Here is a 7,522-nt window from a genome sequence, read left to right as displayed (position 1 = left end):
TCATATGCGTTCATCCAACTTCATATGCATTCAACTAGGATAATGACCAACACTTCTTCAACGCATACTACTAGGTTTTCCTATGCGCCCACGTGCCTTTGGATGTCCAACGCATAGAAACTTTTGGGTTGACTTGGTTCTCAACTTAACACCTCAAGGCATAACTCACCTTCACCTAGGTTCTTGCTTACACATCTCTTATGACCAATGCAACCCACCTCATGAACCTTGTTACCGCAAGCCTTAACAACGCAAGGACAACTCACTATGCGTCCACCTTAGCTCGTTCCATCGCATAGCTTATACCTTAGCAAGGCCCCTGCATCCATTGTATCCATCGCATCCATCGTCGTATGCATCCATCGTATGCTACCAACGCATTCCTTCGGCCACATGCCTCCATCGCATACTACCAACGCATAGCACTGTCACATGACATCAACGCATAGCACCTCCGCATGTCATCAACGCATAGCTTCGTCACATAACATCAACACATAGCATCACACGCATGTCATCAACGCATAGTACGGTCACATGATATCAACGCATAGCAGCACGCGCATGTCATCAACGCATCCCTCCGGTTGCAAACCATCAGCTGCATACTCTCGCGTCCAACTTATCCATCGCGTCCGCCTCCATCGCCACATGCCTCTATTATCGCATGCCATCTATCGACGCATGCCCTTGCATCACCGCATGCCTTTGCACCGCATGCCCTCACACCACCGCAACCTATCAACGCATCTTCTTTGGCCACATGCCTTCGGCCGTATAGACACATACCATCGTGTCCAATGCATCCATCGCAACCGTCGCACCTCATGCGTTGATCTAACCTCCAAAAGCAGTGGTTGTCACATGCGTTATTCTGGGCCCTACTTCAATCTCTCTCCATGCCCAAGTAACCTCTCAAAACTTTATGGCCAACGTATGGCACCACATTAACGCATTGTCCAACACTTGGCCATTTTTCTCCTTGGCTTCCAACGCATGGTTACTCTTGGAAATGCCTTTTGCCAACACTTCGGCCAATCATGTGTCCAACCTTACAAACACATGGTTGCCTTCTCAACTTATGCGTTAACGTCTCCTAACTCTTAACGCATGGATCCTTTTGACCTTACACTTAGCCAAATTTCATCAATAGCTTAACTTAAAACTACTCAAGGAAAAATCTATTCAACACTTAGAAATTTCTTTCTCTTCAACATAGGATTTAGCTTTCACTTAATTAATTCCTTTTAACACCTTCTTAAGTAAGGAAAATGGAAATGTGAGTTTCACACCGCAAGTTTAATCTTAAAAAAAAAACTTTGCTTGTTTCTAGGGCATCACATGATTTGTTTCATATAAAAAAACCTTGTTCAACTGGGGTATTTTCACATGATTTTTATCCTTCCATAATTTAGGTATTTTTTTCTATGACCTTACGCTGATCCAAGTGTCTAGCATTCATTTTTGCTTGCCCCCACGTGTTTCATGCGGATATCCAACTACGAGCAAGACGCTCTTTCTCAGTCTAAACTCAGGCCCATTTGGCAGTGGAGTTACGATCATTTTATTTATGTGTTGATCACGATTCCTACCTTCGTTTTGGCTTGCCCTCATAGGTTTCATGTGGACATCCAACTACGACTAGGATCCGATCGCAACGTTATGTTTTTTTTTGTAATGCCTAAAATTAGCAAGTTTGGAAATGAATAGCACACCCTACATTTAAACGCAGCAATGTCCTCATTGCTGAAAGATTGAAAGAATTCATGTGATGCTCTTAGGAAATTTTGTAAAAGTCAGTTTGAAAGAAAGCTTGTGGACCACTAACTTCTAGAAATATTTCATGAGTTTGACTATCCTAAAATTAAGTGGACTCTAGTATATACGAAAATAGAGGCATGTGTTTCATCATTGAAATCATAATTGGCAAAGAGAAATAATGCGGTGACTTACTAAATTAATCAATGTGTAATGATTGCGCCGACTAAAGAGGATGCGATGATAAAATTATCAAAATTAAAATGCAATGTGAGAGTGCAAAATTTGGAATAGACAAAGTCAAGGAAAGATACAACCCCCAAATTTGCTCTGTCGCACGCATTATTTGTGAACTCATCCTTCTTTGCGGTGACCTGCTCTCTTCGATTGAGGCGGAATAAGCTAGTTGCGTCTTTCATTTAGATCCTCCGCAATCGTTCCCCATGATCGTTGCAAAGAAAACATTGAGAGGGTCAAATAAAGACAGAGCTTGCAAATTTTTTTTTAGAAATGCAACGAATAACGAAATGATAATGACTATAAAGAGGTAAAATTAAGTTCATGAATTGAAGGTTTCAACGGATACCTCACAAAAATTGCATCCCTGATGAAATTGATTCGCATGCTTGTGCAGGGAACGCCCACTTCTTTTTCAGTCAGAGTTCCTCAGGTGCACAAAGGTGTTCTCATGATGTAAGTCTTCTCCGTGATATATTTTGACTCTTTGCCTGTTGACTTTGAATCCATTGGACCCGTCTTCATTTGATAACTCAACCGCACCATGCGGGAATACTTCTTTGATTATGAAGGGTTCGAACAAACGTGACTTTAAATTCCCAGGAAAGAGTCGTAGTCGCGAATTGAATAATAAGACCTTTTGTCCGACTTGGAGATTCTTCTCGCATAATTGTTTGTCATGCCAGTGCTTTGCGCGCTCCATATAGATTTTTGCATTTTCATATGCGTGAGTTCTCCGTTCCTCAAGCTCGACCAACTGAAGTTTCCTTGCTTCTTCTGCGGCTTTAAGTCAAAATTTAGCTTTTTCACTGTCCACAGTGCTTTATGCTCCAAATCAAGCGGTAAATGACATACCATTCCAAACACCAGTGCATACCTGGACATGCCCATAGGTGTCTTATAGGCAGTCCCGTATGCCCACAAGGCATCTTCCAGCTTCGTTGCTCAATCTTTTCGTGAAGGCTTTACCACCTTCTCTAATATCAACTTGATTTCTTTGTTGGACACTTCAGCTTGACCATTTGTTTGTGGATGGTATGCGGTGGCCAATTTATGGAGAATATTATATTTGAGCAGTAAATTGTTGATGATATGATTAACAAAGTTGGAGCCTTCATCACTTATGATGGCACGTAGAGTGCAAAAACGAGTGAAAATATTTTTCTTTAGGAACTTGGAGACTACTGCCGCATCGCTTACGATGCACGATACCGCTATTACCCATTTGAAAACGTAGTCGACGACCAATAGAATGTATTTGTTACCATTTGATGGTTGAAATTCTCCCATAAAGTCTATGCCCCAGACGTCGAATAATTCCAATTCTAAGATGGTGTTCATGGGCATCACATGCTTTCATGAAATGTTTCCTGTGCATTGGCATCGGTCGCATTTCATCGCATAGTCTCTTGTGTCCTTGAATAATGTTGGCAAAAAATAACCACTTTGTAACACCTTTGCTGCTGTGCGTTGGCCTCCAAAGTGTCGTCCATATGGCGAGTCATGGCATTGTGATAATATGCGTTGGTGAGCAGCATCTGGTACGTACATGTGCAAAATCTGGTCTGACCCCTTTTTATAAAGATTTGGCTCGTCCCAATAATATGATTTGCATTCATGTCTGAGCCGCCTCCTTTGGTGGGTTGTATAGTCTTCAGGAAATTGTCCACAAACAAGAAAATTGACCACGTACGCATACCATGGTAATTCTTCAATTTTAAATAGCTGCTCTTGGGAAAGTTACGTTCACCTCTGACTGATTGCGGTCAACTTCAGGATTTTCTAATATGGATAAATGGTCTGCAATCTAGTTCTCCATCCTCTTGTGATCAACGATCTCCATATTGAATTCCTAGAGGAGGAGAACCCATCTAATCAATCTCGGCTTCGCATCTTTCTTTGTCATCAAGTATTTTATCGCCGAGTGGTCAATGTGAATGATTACTTTAGTCCCCAGCAAATAAGCTCTGGAATTTTCCAACGCAAATATCACCGTAAGCAATTCTTTTTCTGTGGTAGTGTAATTTGTTTGAGCAGGGTTCAAGGTTTTGCTCGCATATGCGATGGGATGTAGCATTGTTTTCTTCTTTTGCGCCAGCACTGCTCCCATTGCATAATCACTTGCATTGCACATTAATTCAAAGGGTTGTGTCAAGTCTAGTGTGATCAACAAAGGTGCAGTTGTTAATGCGTTCTTCAGTATCATGAATGTGTTGAGGCATTTTTCATCAAAGTCAATTTTTCTTTCTACCTCCAGCAATGCACTTAGTCATCGTGAAATCTTTGAAAAGTCTTTCACAAAGCGTCTATAAAAGCCAACATGTCCTAAGAAGCTCCTGATAGCCTTCACATTCGTTGGAGGTGGAAGCTTTTCAATCGCCTCAATCTTCGCCTTGTCCACCTCTAGCCCATCCTTGGAGACTTTGTGCCCAAGCACAATACCTTCCTTTACCATGAAGTGGCATTTCTCCCAATTTAGCACAAGGTTCGTCTCTTCACATCATTTCAATATCTTCTCCAGATTGTTGAGACAGAGTTTGTATATTTGCCCATACACTGAGAAGTCATCCATGAAAATTTCTATAAAGTCTTCAAGATATTCATAAAAGATGGCCATCATACACCTCTGGAAGGTGCTCGGCGCATTGCATAGGCGGAACGGCATGCATCGAACGCAAATGTGTCCATACAAGCAGGTGAATGTGGTTTTCTCTTGATCTTCAGGAGCAATCATGATTTGGTTGAAGTCGGCATATCCATCCAAGAAGTTGTAGAAATCATTTCCAGCTAGGTGGTCTAGCATCTGGTCGATAAAAGGCAAAGGGAAATGATCCTTCTTTGTCATTGCATTTAATTTGCGGTAGTCCATGCAAATCCACCATCTAGTGACAGTTCTCATTGGTATCAGTTCGTTATTTGCATTGGGGACTACCGTCATCCCTTATTTCTTTGGCACGCATTGCACGAGGCTGACCCACGTGCTGTCGACTATTGGATAGATAATTTCCACATCCAACCACTTGATTATTTCCTTCTTCACGACCTCATTCATCGCAGGGTTGAGTTTGTGTTGATGTTCGATCGATCCTTTCTAATTTTCCTCGAGACGAATCCTATGCATGCAGTATGCGGGGCTGATTCTTCTAATGTCTGCGAGCGTCCAGCCAATTGCTTTTACATACTTTCTCAAGATGCTTAGCAGCGCATTTTCTTGATCTTCATTAAGTGTAGAGGAATTATTATAAGTAGCTTTTCATTCTGCCCCAGAAATGCGTACTTCAGGTGGTTTAGAAGGGTCTTCAGCTCTATTGTTGGTGGTTATTCCAAGGATGGTTTTGTTGTTTTTCTTTCTTCACTCGTTGTCAGCTTGTCTTTTGTGGATGCGATCATCTCATCTTCTGTGGTTGTTTTTTCTGTGATCGCATTGTAGGCTATTATGGATGCGGTCGCATCCTCATTTTTATTTTCATCTTCAGACTTTTCTTCTTCATTCAAACTTGGTTCATCATCAGATTCATTGAGGTCTTCTTCTTTAGGATATTTCATTGCTCTGCTAATGTCAAACCTGAGCTTCTATCCATTCACGCTCAGTGTGATCTCTTCTTTGTACACATCATCCTGAGCGCGACCAATGTATAAAAATGGTCGTCCCAGGATGATGGGTACATCTTTGTCTGCTTCATAGTCCAGGATGATGAAGTCTTCCAGTAATATAAATTTGTCGATTATAACTAGAACATCCTTCACCTTCCCTTCTGAATGCAAAAGGGATCTATCAGCTAATTGGAGAGTCACAGTCGTCGGTGCCAGCTACCTCACATTCAATTGCTTAAAAATTTAAAGGGGCATCAAGTTGATGTTGGCCCCGAGATCGCAAAGCGCTTGATTAATGTATAACCCTCCAATAGAGCAGGGTATGGTGAAACTTTCAGGGTCGTGCATTTTCAGTGGAATTATGGATTTTGAACTTTGCATCAATGCCATCGTTGCGAACTTACCAATGCTTCTCTTCTTCCTCACCATATCCTTCAGAAACTTTGCATACTTGGGCATCTGTTCAATCGCTTCAGTGAACGTAATGTTAATATGCAACTGTTTCAGCATATCCATGAATTGTTGATACTGTACCTCAACATTTTTCTTCTTTTTGAGTCTCTGGGGGAATGATGGTAGTTGTATTCTCACGGTTCCCTATTCTTTCAGCTTTGAAGTGGACGCAATCTCCGATTCCATCGCCTCCTTTTCTCTTATTTCTTCTTGAGTCAATGGGGTCTGTGGTTCCATCGTAATGTGAGCATTCCAGCTTGGCTCCTTCTTCTCCTCTGCCACAGCCTTTCCGCTTCGCAATGTCACAACTTGACATTGCACTTTTCCCGTACCCTCTAGGTTGCGCTGGAGTTCTGTTGAACTCGGCAATGCCTTCTGCAGTTTATTCTTGAGTTCGTCTGCAATCTGTCCTATCTGAGATTCCAGATTGTGGATAGACATCGCTTGGTTCTGAAGCTCTGTTTCTTTCTTTTCAATATATTGCTTTAGTAAACTCTCTAAAGATGACGATTGCGGCACCTGAGAACTATTGGCTTGGTTTTGCGAATGACTATTTGTTTGCGGGAAAAATCCTGGTGGCCCTTCTTTTTGCGCCACTGATTGAAAATTTTGTTGTTGATTTTTCCACCCAAAGTTAGGGTGGTTTCTCCACCCAGAGTTGTATGTATTAGAAAATGGATTATTTTTCACGAAATAGACTGACTGTGGGTTCCTCAGGCATTCCTCCATTGGGTGGCCTTTACCGCAGGTAGCATAATTTGTGGTCATCTGGTTGATTGCGTTGACTTGCCCACTATGCGTTCCTTGGCTATTGATTGCGATTCCTTGTAACAAATTCATCATCGCAATCATTTGGTTCTGTAGGGTTGCTATGGCCCCGTTATTAGCATCACTGTCTTTTATCCTCAATCTTTGATCGTTTTCTTTTCAGTCTTCATGATTTTTAGAAATGCGATCAAGTGTATTCTTGGCCTCATCGTATGTCTTATCAAGCAGACATCCAACTGCTGCCACGTTGGGAGCCATCTGTGATGCAGAGTTCAATCCGTGGTAGAAAATTTCCATCTGTAAACAATCTGGTAAGCCATTATGCGGGCAATCTCTTACCAGCCTCTTAAACCTCGCCCAGGCGTCACTGAGCAATTCGTCAATATCCTGTTCAAAATTAGTGATTAGTTTCCTCCTTCTGGCATTCTCCGTCGGGGGGAAGTACTTCTTCATGAACTTCTCACCTACTTGTTCCCAAGATGTAATCTCCCCTAGTTCGAGAGAATAAGCCCATTTCCGTGCCTGTCACACAACGAAAATGGGAACAGTGTTAATTAAACCTCCTTAGCAGAGATATTTGGGAACACAAACGTATTGCAGATCTCAATAAAACTCCGGAGGTGCAGATCCTCGCCACGCCTACCGCCAAACTGTCTGGCAGTTTGAATCATCTGCAACATCACCGGTTTGATCTCGAATCTCAATCCGTTAG

General features: G+C 42.0%; 1 non-coding gene across 1 annotated transcript; it reads left to right on the top strand.

Moving 5' to 3' along the window:
• The first annotated feature begins 7,123 nt into the window (after positions 1–7,123).
• LOC120070456 (small nucleolar RNA R71) lies at positions 7,124–7,230 on the top strand. The gene has a single exon (XR_005479952.1). It is a non-coding gene; the product is annotated as a small nucleolar RNA R71 (small nucleolar RNA).
• Positions 7,231–7,522: the final 292 nt, after the last annotated feature.

The sequence above is a fragment of the Benincasa hispida genome, chromosome 1 (genome assembly GCF_027475165.1).
Source record: "Benincasa hispida cultivar pf3 chromosome 1, pf3_genome.v1.1, whole genome shotgun sequence".
NCBI classification, from domain to species: Eukaryota; Viridiplantae; Streptophyta; class Magnoliopsida; order Cucurbitales; family Cucurbitaceae; genus Benincasa; species Benincasa hispida.
The sequence above is the reverse complement of the archived record's forward strand: the minus strand, read 5'-3'. Positions and strand labels throughout refer to the sequence as shown.